The sequence below is a fragment of the Cyprinus carpio genome, chromosome B9, assembly GCF_018340385.1.
Source record: "Cyprinus carpio isolate SPL01 chromosome B9, ASM1834038v1, whole genome shotgun sequence".
Classification (NCBI taxonomy): domain Eukaryota; kingdom Metazoa; phylum Chordata; class Actinopteri; order Cypriniformes; family Cyprinidae; genus Cyprinus; species Cyprinus carpio.
The window spans coordinates 3,311,222-3,333,444 of record NC_056605.1 but is presented as its reverse complement, the minus strand read 5'-3'; the positions used below and the strand labels follow the sequence as shown (position 1 = coordinate 3,333,444).

The window sequence follows — 22,223 nt, the reverse complement described above, 5'->3', positions numbered from 1 at the left end:
CAAAAGGGGGCAGTGTGACATTACTATTCAAAAATGAATCTGAAACATGCTGAAAATGTACTGTGAATAAGTAACAGTCGTCTCTGTTCTCTAGTCAAGTTCATTTACGATTCATTTAGGATTTAAGACTCTTAAAAGTGTTTTCAATGATTTAAAAGCCAAAGAAGAAAGAAAAACATCTTTAAATGTGTTTCTTCTTTTCTTGTCCTCTGGCTTTTCTCAGAATCCCAGTCACACTAACAGAGTCAGTAGATATTCTTCCTAAATTTCCCCCACAGATATTTTCATATTATAGCACTATTGATTTTTGGAAAACTTGTCAGGATGTTTTATTTTTATGCCTAATGCTGATATTCCCCATTTAGTGTAATGTCATTAGTCCTGCTTGATCCCCCATAACCCCCTGCTGCACAGTGCATGCATGGCTGCCTTCACTGTACCCATCGACTACAACAAGCACATTTACATCCTTTTCATTGTTATAATCTGTTCTGACATGTTGTCTTTGTACTGTATATGATAGCATTTTTTTTTAATCAGATGCATTTTTCAGTCATTTCTGGCTTCAGTTAAGGACAGTCCATGTAGTTCATAGAATCCCATAAGAACACCACGTCATTACACACAACAAATGCAAATTAGGGCGCTGTTTGATTCATGCTAATGGTTGTGTCAGGATGTCTATGAGGAGATTGAAGCAGAATACAACATCCTGTGCTCGCTGACTAATCAAGTTCTTTGGCATGTTCTACAAAGCAGATGAGCTCTCTCGAGGGCAGCTATGGCTTGTTTTGGAGGTACATTTCTTTATAAATGCTTGGTTTTGCATTTTATTTGCATTATTCACATCCACATTTCAAAAGTTGCTCAGATCTGATGCTGTAGATGTTTAGTTTTGTCTGTTTTATGGACATGATTCAAATCTAGGTCCTGAAAAATGTCTGAAAATATAAGTAGTTTACTGAAAATCTTTTAACAGCTTTTAAATGTCATTTAAGTATAAACCCAATGCAAGCAAAACCTATTCAGAGCTATGGAGGAGGGTAATATTTGCAATGAATAACAATTAATATTTTGAACCTTTTCTCACACAGACTGGTGCTGATTAGAGCTGGGCACTGCAGGTTTTCACTGTAGTCAGATAAATATTTGGGCCTAAATTTAAGATTCATGTATTTGATTACATATGTTTTTTAAGCACACAATAACCAGCTTTATATACTTATGATCTATAAATCTAACTTGTTTCAATCTCATACTGTCTGAATATGCTTGTTTTGCAGCTAGCCATATTTTAACCCTGTTCACACTTTTAACTGAAAAAATGTGATTGTTTTCACAATGAACAGATTAATATATGATTAAAATACAATAATCAAAATATGATTATATATTATAAATGCTATATATATATTATTCAGTGTTCTACCATAGAAAGGAAGACTGTATGTCTGCAACGACATGACGCTGAAGAAAAGATGACAGGTTTTTCTTTAGCTTAACTATTTAATACGTATGCATAATATTATGTCTGATATTATGATATTATTATTGACGATAGTAACGCTGAATAAAAATGCTGTGTGGTGTGTTTTGTCACTTTATGACTCATAAAAAATGCTTAGTCCTTACTAATGTAGTTTCTGTTGTTTGGTTGCCCTCTTCTCTGTAACTGCATCTATCGTTCTTTTCTCTCTCCCTTTCCTCAGTACTTTCCCTCTGTGTCTGGCATTTCTCTCTGTTAGCTGTGTAATGGGGGTTCAGTAACTGACCTGATAAAGGGTTTGCTGATGAGGGGAAAACGTCTTGAGGAGCCCATCATCTCCTGCATCCTGTATGGAGCACTTCTGGTGAGATACAGCACACACACACACACACACACAGACTGAAGTAATCTGCTCACCCCAGCACAGGGAACGCTGCCTCAGCGCTCTGACTGTGCCAGAGTAGTTATTTTGGGCCGTGATAGTGAGGAAAGACAGAGGGTGTCCAGCTGTAGACTTCAGGGCCGATCAGAGGCAGTCTGGCCTTCAGTCCCCACTTACTGACTGCAGTTTCTCTTGCTTTATTTACAGGGTCTCCAGCATCTTCACAACCACAGAATAATCCACCGTGATGTGAAGGGCAACAACATCCTCCTCACCACAGACGGTGGAGTCAAACCGGTGGACTTCGGTAATGGCTACTGCTGTTTCATTCCAGAGAGAGGATTATTTAGATTTTATTTATTTCGATTTAAGAGTTTCAAAACATTTTTCTTCCCATACAACAATGGTTCATAGTGACAATTTTTATCAAGCTCCAAAATGGACGACATACTAATTTGGAGCGCGATGGAATAAGGAAAGAATTTTCATTTTTAGGTGAACTGTTCTTAATGGGACACTCCTGAAACTAAATTGTAATTGTTCACTGATCTGATCATTCCTGGAAAAAAAATAAATAAATAAAAATAAACAAAAAAACATTAATGCTAATATGGATCAGCTTTAGTTCCAAGAAAGCTTTAACTTGTTTTTGATAGGAAATTGTGTATTTTATGGACATTAGCTGGTTTTACTGTATTTAATCTATTGCTGCATGTACCTTAAACAGTGCAGCAATGCTAAAATCAATATGAAAGTCTCCAGTCCCTTGTGAAAAAGAAGTACACTTTAGCATACTTATATGGAAATATGAACTTTAAAAGAGTGTACTTAAAAATTCAATCCAAATTTAATACACTTGTGCACATGTTTATTACAGTTTTATCTTAAATTGACATTAAATGCAATTAGCTGAACCACTAGAGTGTTTTTTCAACCTTGCCCAGACAGAACTGCTTGTGGTTCCAGCAAACCCATCATTTCATCGAAATTTCACCATCCAGTTAGGCCCATCAACCATAACTCATTCAAAAACAGCCAGAAACCTTGGAGTTGTGATTGATGATCAGCTGACCTTCTCAGACTACATTGCTAAAACTGCCCGGTCCTGCAGATTTGCTTTATTTAACATCAAGAAGATCAGGCCCTTTCTTTCACTCCTGGTTCAAGCTCTTGTTCTGTCCAGGCTGGACTATTGCAATGATCTCATGGCAGGTCTTCCAGCCAGTTCTATCAAACCTTTACAATTAATCCAGAACGCGGCAGCAAGAATAATTTTTAACGCACCGGAAAGAATGCATGTCACACCTCTCTTTATCAATCTGCACTGGCTACCAATAGCTGCTCACACAAAATTCAAGGCATTAATGTTTGCCTAAAAAACCAGCTCTTGGTCTGCACCCCTTTACCTAAATTCAGTACTTCAGACCTATATGCCTCTAGAAGCTTACGTTCTGCAAGTGAACGCCACTTTATTTTTCATCCCAAAGAGGCACAAAATCACTTTCCCAGACTTTTACATGATTAAATATTCCTCCTGAACGCATGAACACACACAGACCAGAAAACATTTTTAAATTTCTACAATACATCATGTGCCTTTCACTGGTGAGAAAACTTTATAGCAGAGTCAGTAAAAGTGCTACAATACCAGGAAGGAAGGTCAGGTTGTTGATGTTTGATGTCTCTATCTGTCTGTGTCTGTAGCTAAGGATAAATATCTGAGCACAGTGTGTAATGTTGTTTTAAAGCTTTAAAGGAGACCATTGTGAGATTGTTAGAGTTTGAGAAGCAGGAGACTCAAGCAAAAATCTCCATTCAATCTTGAAGTAACCTCATTTCTGCCTAGGAGAAATATTTGAGATGTTAAAGAGATCTCACTTTTGATTTTTTCTTTCCTATGGGGAGAGAAATCAGGAGTGAGGTGCAGAGGCTGTAGGTTTATTCCTGTAAAAGGGCTTTTACAGTTCCCAAAAATATACAGTGCCGTGGAAAGGTTTTTGCCCCTTTTTTCTTTTCTTTTTTTCCATATTTGTCACACTTAAAAGATTTAGATCATCAAGCTAATTTTAATATTAAACAAAGATAATGCAAGTAAATACATAATGCAGTTTTTAATTGATGATTTCATTTATTAAGGGGGAAAAAAAGCTGTGCAAACCTACCTGGCCCTACGTGAAAAAATTGCCCCCTCCTGTTAAAACATGAAAGAACTATGATTAACAACATTATTTTAGAGCAACATTATTTAGAGTTAAATTTCTTTAGCCACAGCCAGGCCTGATTACTGCCAGACCTGTTGAATGAAGAAAGCACTTAAAAAGAACCTGTCTGACAAAAGCCTTGTCTCACATTTGCCAAAAAATATTTTGATTGTCCTCAAGACTTTTGGGCAAATATTCTCCAGACTGATGTGACAAAAGTTGAACTTTTTGAAAGGTGTGTGTCCCACTCCCATTACATCTGGTGTAAAACCAACACAGCATTTAATAAAAAGAACATCATAGCAACAGTCAAACATGGTGGTAGTGTGACGGTCTGGGGCTGCCTGACTTGCCATAATTGATGGAAGCATGAATTCTGCGCTCTATCAGAAAACCCTGGAGGAGAATATCTGGGCGTCAGTTTGTGACCTCAAGCACAAACACACTCGGGTTATGCAGCAGGACAATGATCCCAAACACACCAGCAAGTCCACCTCTGAATGGCTCAAGAAAAACAACATCAAGGTTTTGGAGTGACCAAGTCAAAGTTCAGATGTAAATCTGATTGAGATGCTGTGGCATGACCTTAAACAGTCCATTCATACTTGAAAACCATCCAATGTGGCTGAATTAAAACAATTCTGCAAAGAAGAGTGGGCCAGAATTCCTCCACAGTGATGTGAAAGACTCATTGTCAGTTATCACAAACACTTGATTACAGTTGTTGCTGCAAAGGGTGGCGCAAGCATTTATTAGATTTCGGGGGCAATTACTTTTTCACGTAGTGCCAGGCAGGTTTGGACAGCTTTTTCCTTGATAAATAAAATCATTATTTCAAAAAGTGCATTTTGTATTTACTTGGGCTATCTTTGTGTAATATTCAAATTTGTTTGATGATCTGAATCTTTTAAGTGTGACAAATATGCAAAAAATTAATAAAAAAAAAAATTAAACCGGAAAGGGGCAGAAACCTTTTAACAGCACTGTAACTTTTGGGTTTTGTTATTAAAGAAAATGTGACAAAAAGTAATGCATAAGTAACAACTTTACACAAAAAGAAACTAAATAATGCAATTAGTTACTTTTTCATGGATAAACTCAATATTGTAATGCAAACTTAACTTTTCCCAACACTGAAAAGTATACTCTTTTTAAGCACACTTAAGTGGCTTTTTAAATGTAATATTATATTACTATCTGCAAGTTCAGTTTTTTAAATTTACTTTTAAGATTTGAAGTACACTAAAGGGGCATTTTCAGTATATTTAAGCACACTTCTTTTTCACAAGGGATACCTTATACTTCTAACCAGTAACTTGTATAAGAGTGTAAAACATCATACGTGTGCCTCAGTTTACTAGCAATTAATTTGTTGACCATAAATGAGATTTAAATTATATTGTTTTTATGCAGATACACATCATGTATTATTATTGTATGCATAATAAATCGAACAGTTTGCTAATGCTGTACCGTGGTTCATGAGTTATCAGCAAATTAAATGCCACTAAATTGAATTGGAGCCATTCAGGCGTCTGTGTGCTTTATCAAACACATCCTCACACACCCGTGTGAGTGAGGTTAAATGGTGTTCTGCATGGCAAGTGTGTGTGTGTGTGTGAGAGGGGGAGAGGAGGGTGTGTGGGGCGACTGATTCTGCCTGAGGCGTGTTTGTCCCATGTGCATGTAAGAAAGAAGTGGATCCTGCTGGGAAGCAAAATGCCCTCATCACGTAATGCTGATGAATGCCAGCCGCCCGCTCTCTGCCCTAATGTCACATCAGATCATTTGCCACCTCCTAAATGTCTGAATCCATACAACTGCTGTCCTCCTTGAGAAATAATTGTACAGTTATTGTTGTTTATTATCACAGATGTACACAGATTTCAGTAGAAAAAAAAAACACATTCAAGGAAAATAAAGAAAAATAACTATGTTAAGCTATGATTCTGACACATGATGTCTCTGATTTCTTGCAGGTGTCTCAGCTCAGCTGACGAGTGCCCATCTGTGCCGAAACACATCAGTGGGAACCCCGTTCTGGATGGCTTCTGAGGTCTGTCCTTTCATAAACAGCATGACTTTGTTCTCTTTATTTCTCCCTTTCAATCTCTTTCTAGTCACCACTTACCCATTTCTTTAAAACATTACAAATCATTTTTATTTTATATAATTGTATTCATACTTTATTCCATGGTCTGTCTGAATACTGGATTCTTATTGGCTGGCAGGTATGCAGTAAGACTGTCATTTTTACCCATTCGGTCAAATATTGCTCCGCTTCTAGTCGGGCGGTTCTTTGCCTCCATGTTGTGCATTTAAATCCTTTAATGTATGGCAAACCGTTGATTATCCCTTACTTGAATTCCCTATTCTGATTGGCTGGCAGGTATGCATTAAAACCCTTTATTCCATGGTCTGTCTGAATACTGGATTCTGATTGGCTGGCAGGTATGAAGTAAAACTCTTCATTCCATGGTCTGTCTGAATACTGGATTCTGATTGGGTGGCAGGTATGAAGTACAACTCCTTAATACATGATCCTTCTGAATACTGGATTCTGATTGGGTGGCAGGTATGAAGTAAAATCGTTTAATGCAAGGTAGTTCCAAGTCAGTTTAATCATCATTCTATATTAATGTGCTGCTTTAATTGATGCCCACAAACCCGCACACGACTCGCAAACACACACACACACACACACACACACACACACACACACACAAACACACACACACACACACACACAGAGAGAGAGAGAGAGAGAGAGAGAGAGAGAGAGAGAGAGAGAGAGAGAGCAAGAGAAAGAGAGAGAGAGAGCAAGAGAAAGGGAGAGAGAGAGAGCAAGAGAAAGGGAGAGAGAGAGTCAGAGATCGCAGATTGCATTGCGCACACACAACCCTATTCCTAACCCTAACTTGTCAACGCTTCCCCGCGTCTTTTAATAATAAAATGTTTTTGAAGGAACACAGCTTCATTGTTTGTAGAGAGATGCGCAGAGAAAAATAACGCACACGCAACTGTCATCTTTCTTTCTCTCGCTCTCTCTCGACCGATAATTCATTCAAATAAATGCTTTGATTCATTCAGATAAATGTGATCGTACCGCACTATTTCACCTTTGTGTCTGATTTGAAGCAGGCAGAATGCTAGCGCTAACGAGCCGTAACTGATGAAAATAACCATCACTTTTACCCTTCCAGTCAAAAATTGCACTGAAAAACATCATTAACAGCTTTAACTTGCAAATGCTGGCAAATGACCAAGGTATTAGTGGGATAATGCATGGCTAACTGTGCATTAAATGATTTTAATGCACTTCGCATCGCGTGGTTCTTGCAGCTAGCCATGCATTATCCCTTACTTAAAATGCTTGTAATATAGAGCATTCGTTGTGTAGACTACTTTTATGGTGCTGTTGTGTCACATTCATTGCATGAAGAAGAACACCCAGGACTCTTCTTTTAAAAAAATTAAAATTTCTTTATTTTTTCAATACAGGTTGGGTAAATTCTTCTCTATCCTATCCTTTTAGAATAAACCTCATTAAATGTATTATTATTGTTATTATTTTTTCTTCGACTAAGGCTCATTGGAAAACTGTGCATGTGGCAACATATCCATTGGTTGTTGTATGTCTTGTGGCAGTTTGGAAATAAAATACCCGGTGAGTGCTGCTAATCACTCAGGTTAATTGTGTTTAATCAGGTTAAACCTAACCGATAGTGGGAACAAAATAAACTGTGAGATAAAAACATATTTGCTAAAACAACCATGCCATTTTAGTTTGCATCTACATGATTTGCAGCTCTTTTATTGTGACTCGTACCTGAGTGCATCTCAAATGTCAGGTGAGCTACTGAGCAAGTTTACCACATCAGCCATACATATGGAGCTAGTTATGTGATGCAAATGTCAAGATGTATTAGTTTACAAATCATGTATTATAGTTAAAGTGTTTTGTGGTCTTCTTGTGCAAGGAACCATGTAATCGTAAGTATTTAATAATTGATAATCTGAACCTATAATCATAATTTATGTGGAAATTAATAAAAGTTGTTGGTGTTTTACTGCCGCTAGTGTTCATTTCAGTTGCAAACTGGATTGTTTGCAAAATTGTTTTTTTTTTCAAATTGTTTTCATATGTTATTAAAGTTTTGCAAAAATACATGTAAAGGCAGATTTATGCAGCATAAAAATTTGGATATATAAGTACAGGGTTCTCTAAACTCAGTCCTGGAGGGCCACTGTCCTGAAAAGTTTAGCTATATAAATACATTTTCCAGTAAGCCTACAGTATGTTGATTATTTTATTTCTTTTAGGGCCCTTTTTTAGTTTTTTAGGTTTTTTTATGTACTGTTCTCACTGAAACAATTTGTGTTCCTTTAACCTGTGAATAGATTCACTGTCTTTGTGAAAAATGTGTATCATAATGCTTAGTGTGCTTTTGTGTATACCGTAATGTGTTAGTGAGCTATCTAACAGAGGTGTGTGTGTGTGTGTGTGTGTGGGTCATGTGAAGGTTAATAGCTGAGCGCCACTCTGTGTAAGTGAAGTAAAGCGAGGTGATGGGGCCAGTGGGGGAGGCCCCTCAGGGCCAATTAAAATACAGTCTAAATTAAATGCTCGTCAATATGCCGATTGGCCAGAGTGTTTCTGACGGACTGATTTAATGCTGCAGAACAACATAATTGTTGGGATTATTGCAGTACAGTAATGATTCAATATAACAAACATTGGTTAACTGGAGCTGAAATAAAATTAGTTTAATTTGGAAAATTATTTGGCTAAATTCACATGGATATACTGTGTAAATGAGCTTATTTGATCATTTTAAACCATATAATAATAAAACGGATACAAATCCCTCTAATATTTAAAATGACTTTAGCTAGAATTGGAGTCCATTCAGTTTTAAAAACCTGAGGTTATCAATTATATTTATTGTAAGTATCAGATGTTTTTATTAAAATTCCTTTGGGAATATTAAAGTAGACACAAATGAGTCAATGGTTGGCATTCAGTAGGTGTATAGAGCTATCAAATATTAAATATTAATATTATCAAATATATAGGTCGCATAACTCATAAGAATAAAAAAAAAAAAGTTTGAGCTCATATTATGCTCACTGACTGTTGATAGCACACTCTAGTATCTTGATAAATCTGAGCACTTCTGAAAACATTTCTGTTTTTCTACTTTGTTTTCACATTTGATTCATTTACTCCTTGCCAATTTATTGTAGTTGTTTGCATATTTGCTTCTTAGCATATTTGTTTCTGAGTGAAAATGGTTTCTACACCATCTTATTGTATTTCTTTGTTGTTTGTTTTCAGTGTAGAAGATGATGGTGTGTGTGTGTGTGTGTGTGTGTGTGTGTGTGTGTGTGTGTGTGTGTGTGTGTGTGTGTGTGTGTGCAGGTGATAGCGTGTGAACAGCAGTATGACCACTTGTATGATGCCTGCTGTGATGTGTGGTCTCTGGGCATCACTGCCACAGAGCTGGCGGATGGAGACCCACCCCTGGCCGAGATGCACCCGGTCAAAGCACTCTTCAAAATACCACGGTGAGACAGCAGGGGGACCTATACTCACACCGCACTCACTAAAGACTGGGGAGCGGGCGTGAGGAAACAGAGGGAGGAATGGGGATAGACAGGAGGGAAATAGGAATGAGAATAGATCGAAAGAGAAAGGACAGATAGGAAATACCTCATAATCCTCATTCTCCGTGACACTCTGACTGAGAGTGATGTCACTCACCGACAGCAGACTGGAAAATCAAGAAACCAATGAAAACACTATCTATCTATCTATCTATCTATCTATCTATCTATCTATCTATCTATCTATCTATCTATCTATCTATCTATCTATCTATCTATCTATCTATCTATCTATCTATCTATCTATCTATCTATCTATCTATCTATCTATCTATCTCTATAAGGGTCCATTTTTAGCTGAATAAATAAGCTTTCCATTGATGTATGGTTTGTAAGCACAGGATAATGTTTGGCCCATATAGCCCTCAACTATTTGAAAAGCTGGAATCTAAGGGTGCAAAAAAATCCAAATACTGAGAAAAAAATCAAATTAAGTTCTTAGCAATGCATATTAGTAATCAAAAATTAAGTTTTGATATATTCACAGTATGAAATGTTTAAAACATCTTCATGGAACAGGATCCTTAATGTATATGCTAATGATATTTTGCATAAAAGAAAAATCAATAATTTTGACCCATACAATGTATTGCTGACTATTGCTACAAATATACCTGTGCTACTTATGACTGCGTTTGTGCTGCAGGGTCACATCCTGTATATAGTATGCTTTATATAGTATAATTGTGTGTAGTATGAATGTAATCTGAATGTACTACATTCGTCATGTTGTCATTGTGATGTGGCCTACCAGCGCCAGTTGTGTTGCTATAATCATGGGGTGGTAAAGTGAGCACTGATTGTGTATTTCGGAATAGTAGGTCATGTGGAGACTTCATGACTACTGCATTATGAATACTGTGAATTCGAACATACATCTCTGGTCTCATATTGTTTTTTGCCTACTATAGGGAGGTCTGTGATTTTGGATGCAGCCTGGCTGTTTTTTGCGACTCCATCTTACAGTTTTTCTCGATTGCTTAAACACAATTCTTGAAACTATGCCTCATATTCTCAAAACAGTAAACACAAATCCATAACGTCTCACCCAATTACCCAAACAACCTATTTTCAGGTCAAAATGAAACTCTACACTCAAAACCATTCACTCTCGCTGAAAAACCAAACTCTGCCCGCAGACATAACACACAAGCCCTCAAAAACACACACACTACAACATAGTCTTACACACTGGTGAGATAAATTCAAAACAATACTGGAAAAACCAATAACAAAAACCAGTAATAAGTTGTTGCTTGTGCTCTCCCCCTCAAGGAACATTTCACATGATGAACACGTGTATACATTTGCACATTTTCTATTCACTGTGCAGTACAATACACCAAACAACAACAAAAAAATATTCTGCCCCAGCATCACATCTTTGGTCTGGGACAGACATCACAGGCTATACTGGCCCTAGCCAGGCAGCGGGGGTAAAATCTGTCACACATCAACTCTAATGTCTACTCATTCCATCGTCTCTGTGTCCTACACAAATAGAAGTACTGATTTAACAAAAGTACTTTTTACAAAATGGAAGCAGACAGAAACTCTATCTGTATGTAAGGCAATTTGATGCATGTGTTGTAACAGAGCACAGCTCTCAAAAGTTACAGTAGAGTACACTGAGGTACATCTACCTGAATGTTCTTGTGATCGAGGCGACGGTGAAGCAACTTGCCCAGCCTCCCTCATAGTTACACCATGGACAAGGACATGGTCAACTAGTGGCACAAATTTCATCTGAGACTCCTTGTCTCCTTGCCCCTCATCCTCGTCCTCCTCCTCTTTCTCTTCCTTCACCTCTTCCTCCACTCCTTACTGCTCTTGCTCATCCTCTTCCTCATCTCTGGTGTCCTCGACCTTTTCAATCACATCACTCTGGATCCATTGTTCCAAAATCGAATGACCTGAATGGGGCTCTTTAATCTATCTATTGAAGGTTCTGACTGGTGTGTGATAAATTTGGACTCTTAGTGTTTCCACATGGGTATCTGTGTGCTAACTGAGCTCAAGTTATGCTGACTTGAGTGAACAATATTGAATGCTAAATGACCATATGGTGTAAGCACTGAGAAATGTAGGGATTTGTGTGTAGAGTTTTTGCAGTAAGAGTTCACCAAATCCGACTCATGTGTTAAAGCAGGGGAACAGTGTTTATAGTTCAGCAAAATGGGTGTGCTTTCTGAAAAATGACATTATGGTCTTGAAATTTTAGCTCAAAAGCCTGCTTATAGTGTTTAAGCAATCGAGAAAAACTGTAAGACTTCTATATGCAAATGACCTCTGATATGATTGGCTAATATCTGTTTACCGCATCATACATCAGGCTGGGCCAAGTTGCTGAATACTGAATAGGTGTGGATGTGCAAACGTGTGGTTTAATGAGCTGCTTGTCTACTTTTGGTGATTATTTTTAGTAAATGATCTATCCTGACTGGGCTGAATATTTGTGTAGTGAATGTAAATAGTTTTTGTTTTTTCTTTTTTTCTATGAAATGACTCTTGAAAGCGTGAACTGGCACATTGGTGCTTTATTCGGTTTAATATTCCACTGTGCTCTTTGCCATGCCTGGTAATTTCCCAGTTCACCCTCATTTAGCTTGACTGCAGAATTGGAGGATCTCACATGTCTCAGTTTATTCTAATTCTAATATTCTGTTTAATGATAAACTGTAAGAGCTTTGATGAGAATCTGACCTTTTGCCATCTTTATGATCACACTGTTATCACCCAGAATGCATTGTGGTTATGTCCTTTGATTGCAATTTGCATTTGTGATTAGCCTCCCTCCCTTCCCCATTGTCATTTAGATGAGGCTGACGCTCATGTTATCTGCCCGCTCCAGGCCTGCAGGGGATGGGCCGCTTGCTGTCGGGACACTGACACTGCAGCAGTTTGCTCACTTTTAGAGAGAGGCTATGCAACTCAGTGACATAGAACACTAGCTTACTGCTTAGTGCACATTTTGTATTATACATTATGCTGAATAATGCCTACTTTTCACGAGAGAGAAAAAAGTGATAGTACTGGTATAATTATAGTTAAAGGATTAGTTCACATCAGAATTAAAATTTCACGATTATTTACTCACCTCCATGCTAGGAATAAGGTTCTTATCTAGCGAAATAATCAGTCATTTTCAAAAAAAAAAATTAAATTAAATGTATATACTTTTTAATCACAAATGCTCGTCTTGCTCTAGCTCTGCAATGCGTGTCCACAACTTCACGCATTATGTAGTCACACTGGAAAGATCACGTTTTTTCCTAGCGGAAGAAATCGGGTGGATAATGTACACTGGTGGTGGTTAAGGAGACCCTTACCAAAAAGTAGTATACTTCAAGTTTATTTTATTAAGTATACTTAAGTAAAGTTCAAGTATTATTTTTAAGTATACTTTATGTAGCAAGTATACAAATATCAGTGTTCTAGTAGTATACTTAAGTGTACTGTTTCAGTACTTCTTGGGACTAATTGGCCCACTTTCTAGTATATAAAAGTATACTTTTAAGTATAATTTAAGTATAACAATAGCAAACTTTGAGTACACAACTAGTTTACCTCTATGTTTGTAGTTTGTACTGCAATTATACTAAAAGTGAACTTACAGGTATACAGACAGTTTACTAATTAAATACTTTGTTCACTTTGAAATATACTACTATGTCCCTATTTAGGTTTTAATTTGTATATGTTTTGTTATATGAATATCTGAACATACAAAACATCCAAAGAAAGAGCAGGGTATCTACTTGAAAACAAAAACATTTTATTCTAGCTTCATGCATTCTTTTTTAAACACTTTAATGTGGGTAAGTTTCATAAAAAATAAAGAAATAACATTTTGAACAAAAAGCTGAAAAAAGACTATGAATTGGATTCAGAATGATAATCAAAACGTAGATGAAGTCGATCAACATCCCAAAGCTTGCTGTAATTATTACCTCTTCAGCGGTTGACATTTTATTCCATAACATTACAGTTTTGATGCTGTTTCATGTCAGATGATCGAGTTAGACTACATGTGTTAGTATCTGTTGTTTCTCTTTTTCTTCTTCACTTGTGCTTTTTTGGAAATTCTGTGCAGAAGATGTGTACTAGCGCCCTCTACCATATAACAATGAAAACACGGATTCTAGGAGCACAAGTATTGCTCAAATATATTTAGACTTTTTGTAAGTATAAGTCAAGTATACTTAAATGTCAGTGCATAAAGCCCATTTCTGAGAAGCAGATAAAAAGTAAACTAAAAGCATACTTTTCTATTTTTAGTTTAAAATAAGTACAGTATACTAATAGCAAACTTAAATAAACTTATTTTTCGTAAGGGGAGACCCCTTCATATGATTATAAATCGCTTTGGGTGTACAGCAATACACATTAAAGTGCTATATAAATGTCTCATTCATTCAAAAGATTTCAACATTCAGGATACACACACAAACGGACCATTTTAAACAATAAACTGATATGAAGACATATACTGTAGATATGTGTCATTCAACATACAACAACTTTTGAACTTTTACTTTACTTTGAAATATACTGCCTCTAGTGTTCATTTTAGCTGGAAACTGCAGCTGTTCATGCGTTTAGGTAAATTTTTTTGAGAGTCAGTAGAAGAGCAGAGTGTAGAAGCACGTATTTTCAGTGAGCTTGTGTAGCGTAAAGGTGCTTTAATGCCGCTTGATGTTTCGATTATGAATGCTGGATATGAGAAATGATAATGTTAGAATACTGTGCGTATGCCTTTGCCGGCCCATTTGTCTTATAGTTTATGCCTGAGTGCAATAATCATGTATAGTATCTACACCGTCATGACGTGCTTTAAAATGATGTGCTCCCTCTACTTTTTCACCCTCCTGTCTCTCCCCCTCTATCTCTTGCTTCTACCTTCCTTTTCTTTCTTTTTTTTTCAAATGAAATTAGATATTTGGACCGGGGTGCATAAATCAGATGCGTGGGACCTTTAGCACAGCAGCGGATGAATAAATCAGTGTTGGTGTGTGTACTGGGGCGTGAAATGATTCTGTTAACATGTCATCTGTCCGGGCCGGCGTTCCCACAATCAGCCCGCTCTCAGACGGAGAGATTACGAGGGGCGTGGAGCGATCGGAGCCTGTCAGCGCCAAATGTTTGACTCCTGATGAAGGACGTGAGAGGGAACTGAATAGCTGCTCATACACAAGGCTGCACAATTCCCAACCTGAATGCCATTATTGTAGCTCAAGCTAACACACTTTTCTCACTGACACAAACAGTACAAGGACTCCTGGGTTTTTAATTAACATTTATATCATTTATATTTACTGGAAATCTTCAACGGCTTAGCTAAGTGTGGTGTATTTAATCCACTGCACCTAGCCATCAGAGTTAAAGGCTCATGTTAAGCCTGGGCAAATGGTGTAGCGATGAAGCACAGCTGATGTCTCTTTCAAACCAAGCAGCTTTCTGTTGGTCAGCACAGTGAATCTACATGAACGACTTGAACATGAGTGAAATCTGCACAGAGACGTTCTTCATCCTCACACAAAACGTATTTAAATATGTTTAGAATTAATTGGGTGCACGTGTGTGTTCACATGTTCACACCCCTGCAGCATTTTTTGCATATTTTTGGATGTATGTTTATAATTATTCATTTGTAATGAAGTTGCAATTTAGTACATTTAAACTACATTAACTTAAAAATGTAGTATAACTAAGAGATAGTATAATTAAGTTCTCTACATGTAATTTAGTAAGTGAGTCGACACATCAAAAATAAGTGTATCTTAAAGCACAACAAAATATTATTAAAACTATCTTTTTAAATGTACTTTAAAAGTAACAATTTAAAATTTGACACTATTACAAAGTGCTCCATTTGATTGTGTGTGTGTGTTAAAGTGTGTTTTCTTTAAATGGCTTTATCTGCGAGTACTGTTTTAACGTACAATACTTTTTTTTAGATTTGAAGTGCACATTCAGTACAATTAAGTGCACTTCTTTTTCACAACATTAGTCACATGGATTTTCAATTCAGCTTGATTTAAAAGTAAGACATATATTGTATATGTAACTGTTAAGTGCTGCGTCAGCCAACTGCTTTTGAGATAAATGTTAATGGATAATGTTCATCCTATATTTTAAATCTGTTTTGGTTCCTGTCAGGCCTATAAACTGGCTCAACCATCGCAAAAAAACAAACACAAAACAACCTGGACTTGGACAACATGAAAACTCACGTTAGTCACATTTTGTCTATTTTTACCACACTGGCAAATCAGTGGCAGTGTAGTATGTATGGGAACATGTACATTAAAAAAAGACGCCTAGTTGTTGTTGTTTTTCTGTGTTAGACTGGTGGCAGTTCTTTGCCTTCATTTCCCCTTGTCTACAAATAATTTTATCAGTATGGCCGGCCACTGGGGGGTTGAGGAATTGTGGAGTCTTTTGTATGTGGCAGATTAGTATTGATAAAATGCCTGCCATGTCATTTATCAACCGAAGCCGGTGTAGCCACAGCGATTGTGTCACAGTCATGTTTGTGTGTCCGTCTGAGGCTGTGCTTTTACCTGCTGCAGTGACTGCTCTTACTGAACAGAGTACAGTGACATTAGATGACTGTAAATCAACATTTATAGTTCATGCAAAAATAGTGTGAGGGTTTAGGGCTACAGTTAGAGAACTGAAAAAAATCATTTGGCCAAATAAATGTCTATGGAAATTATAATCATCATGAGAAAAACAAATGTGTGTGTGTGCCATAATGTCAAGATGTATTAAATGAATGTCCTCAGTCTCTTTTCAGAGAATGACCTGCAGTTTGATTTTCAACCTAAAGGAGATATTCTAATCTGTGTTAGACATTATGATTATATATAATGTTTGTAGATCAGTGCATCTCAACTAGGAGGCCAGGACCCCTAGGGGCCCTCAGTAAACTTTCAAGGGGACCACAGGATGACTTACAGTTTGTTTTAATTTATTTATATATATTCAATATAAGTCATTTCCCCCTTAAATAATATGATCAATTAATTTTTGTTTTGTAGAATTGTGGCATTCCATCACTGTCTCAGAAATATATGCTCTGCAGTGAATGGGTGCCATCAGAATGAGAGACCAAACAGCTGATAAAAACATCACAATAATCCAGAAGTAATACACACCACTCCAGTACCCAGGTGAAAAAAGTGCACTTCCATAATATACTTAAAGTGCTGTATTTTCACGCACTAATTTTGTACTTAATTTACTAAAAAATATTCTTTAGTACTACTTAAGATAAACTTAAGATCATCTATGTATACTCAGCTGTATGCACTTTTAACATAATATCTTTGTATTTAAAAAAAATATATTTCGTTACCACTTGTAATACACTTGAGTGTACTAGTGCATGAAAGATGGGTTCAAGTTTACTACAAGTGGTAACTTGCATTTTTTAAATACAGAGATAGTATGTTGAAAGCACATTTTAGTTCATATTCATGGTGTCCTAAAATAGTACAGTTGAGCATACTTAGATGATCTTAAGTTTATCTTAAGTAGTAGCCTACTAAAGAATCACTAAGTACACAATTAGTAGTGTGCAAAAATAGAGCACTTTAAATGAATCAAGTAATTCTAAATCTCTCCACAAAGTTTCATCAGTTAACATCTTGTGTAGTGTTTAGCTGTGTGTTTGTAAGAAACAAGTCCACCATTAATGTGTTTTAACTTTAAACCATTGCTCTTGGCCATAATACAGGTGCTCTATCCATAAAAATGCCTTCTCACTTCCCAGCATGTTAACTGATGGACTGGAGTCATGTTGTGAATTATTTTATCAGTTGTTTGGACTCTCGTTCTGACGGCACCCATTCACTGCAGAGCATCCATTGATGAGCAAGTGATGCGATGCTACATTTCTACAAATCTGTTCCCATGAAGAAGCAAACTCATCTACATCTTGGCCTTAGGGTGAATACATTTTCAGCAAATGTAAATTTTTGGGTGAACTATATATTTAACACATACAAAATACTTTAAAATTAGACAATGCACCATTTTTTTTCTGGTCCTGAAAATAGACTTGATCATGTTTACTCAAAGTACAGTACATATTTTTTTTTGATTTGGGGTTGAAATATGACCTACAGTCGATGTATACCTGACAGGTTGTATGAACTTCACACTTGCATTTATGTATATAAATCTATCTATCTCTCCCTCCCTCTGTCTGTGTCTAGCTTGTCATCTACAGCATAACAAACTGATGTTGTGAGTAACATGGCTGAAAGCGTGACTGTTTGACAGTCAGAGTTTAATGGCTCTGCGGCTAGATTAGAATAAACCAAGCGTGTTTACATCCTGTTTGTCTGTGCTCGTGAACAGCCAATGAGGGTGAATACCGCGGCAGTATTTACCCAGCACAATAGCAGCGCCATCAGCGACGTTGCCTTCACTTTGTTATGTATAAGCAGCTCTCTACAGCACTGCAACATCAAGGCGAGCGTGTGGCTGCAGGCACGCATTATATTTTGCATCGAAGGAGTTGGTTATTTTCCTTTGATGTGTTCTTCAGAGAGGACGGCCTGTCTGAATATCTATCAAAGCACCCAGTGACTTAGAGCAGTGCAGAATGACAGATGACCGTGGAAAAAAGAAAACTGTGTTTAACAGGGGTTGGTTTAGATGCCTGATGCTTTGTTCTTGGTGATAGTTTCTGATGAAAGACAGAGAAGATGTGTTTTTAAGTAGTATGTCTGTACTTTGACCTGCACTGCTCTTTATGTCTGTTAGGGACTTCAATCAAGCCAAAACTAGATTAAGAGTCATTGAGGAAACAAGGAGATCTTGAAGCAGAAGTAGAGGGAATATAAATAAAAAGATGAGAGCTCCACGTTTGTATTTGCCTAACAACAGTCCATCACGCAATAAGACGCTGCAGGCAGGGATGAATTGTGAATATAATCATATTGCTGTTCCTCTTTCTGTCCTCATCACAGAGTTTTAACTGGCACATGAGCATTGGATACATCTATTCGGTTGTCATTTTTGTTAATTCTTACAACATTGTATTACTAGGGTGACCAAACGTTCCATTTTCTTAGGACACGTCCTGGCCAGGATTTCTATATTGCCTAAAATATCCAGGTTTTGGCTTTGTTTGCGCTGCGCAGACCAATTGTTGTATGACAAAGTACCTGAGGCTATTTTTTTTTTTTGGCAACTGTAAAGGTCCTTTCACACCAAAAGTGAAAACAAAATAAGTTGCGTTGAAAATTTTTAAAGCAATGTAGTATTACTTTACTAATTGGAAAAAAGTAATCTGATTGCATAACTCACGTTATTTTGTAATGCCTTGCCCCAATATTGGTATTACTTTAGAGTTTAGAAGCTTCCTTCATCGTTGCCAAAATAAGTTTGTTTTGATGAGCTTCTTTTTGATTTCTGTGATGTCTTTTAATGACTTTTCCATGATCTTTGTAGTCTTTTTGTCACTTTGAATAACGTTTTTTTACAAATTATTGTATACAGACTTTTGGAGATTTACATTTTTATGGAAAGTACCAGTGTTACCTTCTGAAAAAGGAGTACACTGTAGCATACCGGTACTACAGAAATAATACTCTTAACAAAATATACTTCAGTATGAACTGAATGTAATGCTTTCAGAAACTTAATTGCATCTTAAATGCAAATAAATAAAATGTATTATAATTTACATTTATATTAAATAAAATTAATTGGAGTTTAGAGTGTTTTAGACCCTCTAGCAGGAATATATTTATATGCAATTTCATAATTACTTCTATTTTCTTTGAAATATTGTTAAAGTGTACTGCTGATACTGACAAGCACTTATGGTAAACTAAAATAAACTTTCATGTCATTTCTATAGAAACTTGCATGCCATGCATTTAAATATATATATATAAAAATATATCGTGGCGAGGAGAACAACACGAAAAAAAAGAAGAGGTCCCCCCAAAGAGGGGTTTATATTAATAAAAAAAGATGTGGTGGTAGAAGGCGGTGAGAAGAGATGCTCCGGTGCGGGGTGCTCAGCTTCCTCTGTGCTCTTGTGTGCTGTGGCAGTGTGGGTCCGTTGTGCTCTCCCGAGTGCGGTGGGGCTGGCGGTCACACACTGCTCTCTGTAAGCAAGATAGACAAGTCGGATTAGCTGGCTCTGCTGGAGACATCGCTCACCTCTGTGTTCGTTTGCTGTGCTTAAGTATGCAGTTCTTGATGATCCGCAGGTGTGGCCGCTCAGCCCGTGACGAGCAGGTGCAGGTGTGCCTGCTCTGTTTCCAGGGCGACGCTAACGAGAGCTCGGGACACGTGTCACCAAACCCCCCCCCCCCAAGCGTCGTCCTAGTCCTGTGGAGAAGCTGGGAGACTGGGGGAGGGCGGGGAGTGGACCCTGACAGACCTGCGAAAGCTGCCCAAACCCAAGAGAGTCCATCGGCGTTGGCGTTGGCCGTCCCCGCTCGATGTTGCACGGTGAAGTTGAAGTCCTGGAGCGCCAGGAACCACCGCGTCACTCTCGCGTTCGTCTCTTTGGCCCAGGCCATCCACTGCAAGGGGGCGTGATCTGTAATGAGAGTGAAGGGGCGGCCGAGGAGGTAATACCTGAGCTCCAGGACTGCCCACTTGACGGCCAGCTCGTCCCTCTCCACCGTAGCGTACCGTCGTTCCGTGGGGGTCAGCTTTTGGCTTATGTAGATCACCGGGTGTTCCTCGCCGTCGTGGACCTGGGAGAGGACGGCTCCCAACCCGGTGTCGGATGCGTCCGTCTGCACCAGGAAGGGACAGTTAAAGTCGGGCGCTCGGAGTACCGGCTCCGTCGTGAGGGCTGCTTTTATCCGGTTGGAACGCCTCCTCCATCTCGGGAGTCCACTGGACCTTCTCCGGTTGCCCCTTCCTGGTCAGATCTGTCAGGGGGGAGGCTAAGGAGGAGAAGTTAGGGATAAAGCAGCGGTAATACCCTGCCAACCCCAGAAAGGCCCGCACCTGCGTCTTGGAGGTGGGCCGTGGCACGGAGAGGATTGCTGCCACCTTCTTCTCCTGAGGTCGGATCAGGCCACGACCCACCTGGTACCCCAGATACTTGGCTTCTGAGAGGGCCAGGTGACATTTTCGGGGGTTGGCAGTCAGTCCAGCCCGGCGTAGTTCCAGTAGCACCCTCCGCAGCCGCTCTAGGTGGTCCTCCCAAGTCTCCGAGTGTATTACCACGTCGTCGATGTATGCCGCCGCGTAGGCCTGATGCGGCCGGAGGATGACGTCCATCAGCCTCTGGAAGGTGGCCGGTGCTCCGTGGAGGCCGAAGGGAAGGACCCGGTATTGCCAGTGTCCACTTGGAGTCGAGAAGGCCGTCTTCGGCTTGGCCTGTTCCGAGAGGGGGACTTGCCCTCCGGGACACGGTAGGGCCGCTGCGGGACGATGGTTCCGGGTGGCGTGCGGACGTGGGTCCGCCCAGGTTGGGGGGAGAACACATCCGGAAACTGACTGACCAGGTGCTGCAGCTCGGTCTTCTGGGCGGCGGAGAGTTGAGGGTCCATGTCCACAACCACGGGAGCCGCTTTGGTGTAGGCCGAGAGCTGAGGCCCAGTTCCGACCCAGCGCTTCAGGAGGTTGATGTGATAAAGCTGGTCCCTCCTCCGTCTTCCGGGCTGCCGCACTCGGTATGTGACGGGGCCGACCCTTTTCGTGATGGTGTACGGCCCCTGCCAGGTGGCCAAGAATTTGAAGGAGGCCGTCGGGACCAGAACCAGGACATGGTCTCCTCGCTGGAACTCCCGTGGTTGGGCCGCCCGATTATAATGTCGCTGCTGGGCCTGTTGCGCCTTGACGAGGTGCTCCCGGACGATGGGCATCACTCGGTCGATCCGCTCCCGCATGTGTTCCACGGTGGTATGGTGTACGGCCGGTTGTTGTTCCCAGGCCTCTCGGGCAACGTCGAGCAGACCACGGGGCTGGCGGCCGAAGAGCAACTCAAACGGTGTGAAGCCGGTGGAGGCCTGAGGGACTTCCCGAACCCCGAAGAGGACGTATGGCAGCATCTTGTCCCAGTCTCTTTTATCTTCGGCCGTCACCCGGCGCAGCATCTGTTTCAGGGTCTGGTTAAACCGCTCGACGAGCCCGTCGGTCTGGGGGTGGTACACCGTAGTGCGGAGCTGCTGGACCTTCAGGAGTTTGCAGAGGTCCGCCATCATCCGGGACATGAACGGGGTGCCCTGGTCAGTCAGTATCTGGGATGGGATGCCGACCCGACTACACAGCAGGAAGAGCTCCTGGGCGATGGCTTTGGTAGTGGCCTTGCGGAGGGGAATGGCCTCAGGGTAGCGGGTGGCATAATCCACGATGACCAGGATGTGTTCGTGCCCCCGGGCGGACTTCGGCAGCGGCCCCACTAAGTCCATCCCGATCCGCTCGAAGGGCACCTCAATGATGGGCAGCGGTATCAGCGGGCTGGGGGGAGGGGTCCGTGGTGAGGTCCGCTGGCAGGTTG

General features: G+C 39.5%; 1 pseudogene; it reads left to right on the top strand.

Annotated features, from left to right (window-relative positions):
• LOC109052991 overlaps window positions 1–22,223 on the top strand; it is a 118,252-nt pseudogene that overhangs the window by 1,395 nt on the left and 94,634 nt on the right.